The following is a 567-nucleotide window of genomic DNA, read 5'->3' as shown; positions in this document are numbered from 1 at the left end:
GTTGGTGGACTTGAACCATGTACCTTTGAGCTAGCAGTGCAACTCCTTACCTCTTAGCCTGCAAAGCATTAGAGTCTCTATAATACTTTACATTTTATGGACTTGAGAGTCTGCTTTGTCAATCTCTGACACAACCCTACAGAGATGACTATCTTAGGCCAGTCTTACCAAAGGACTCTGTAGTGGGAAAAAGAGGAAGTTGGGCCTCAAGGTTGACATATTTAGGTCTGATTTAGGTCTTTTTTTGTGTGTGGGGAAAAGCAAAACAAAGCAAAATAAACACAAACTCAAAACTGTTTTCAGTTCTGACTTTCCAATCTGGACTTCATAGCATCTACTTCCATTTTGGAAGGTCCGAGTTTTCTCTTGAGTCTCCCCATGGCTGACTTCATCTCCTGGTTCCTCAGGGTGTAGATTATGGGGTTCAGGACAGGAATGATGACAGTGAAGGTGATGGAGACAGCTCTGTCCATGGGGAGGGCAGTGAAGGGCCTGGCGTAGACATAGATGCAGGGCACAAAATGCAGGGTGACCACAGTGATGTGGGCTGTGCAGGTGGAGATGGCT

This window comes from Elephantulus edwardii, unplaced genomic scaffold (genome assembly GCF_000299155.1).
Source record: "Elephantulus edwardii isolate Elephantulus edwardi_28Jun2011 unplaced genomic scaffold, EleEdw1.0 scaffold00284, whole genome shotgun sequence".
Lineage (NCBI taxonomy): Eukaryota > Metazoa > Chordata > Mammalia > Macroscelidea > Macroscelididae > Elephantulus > Elephantulus edwardii.
Note: the sequence above shows the minus strand (reverse complement) of the source record.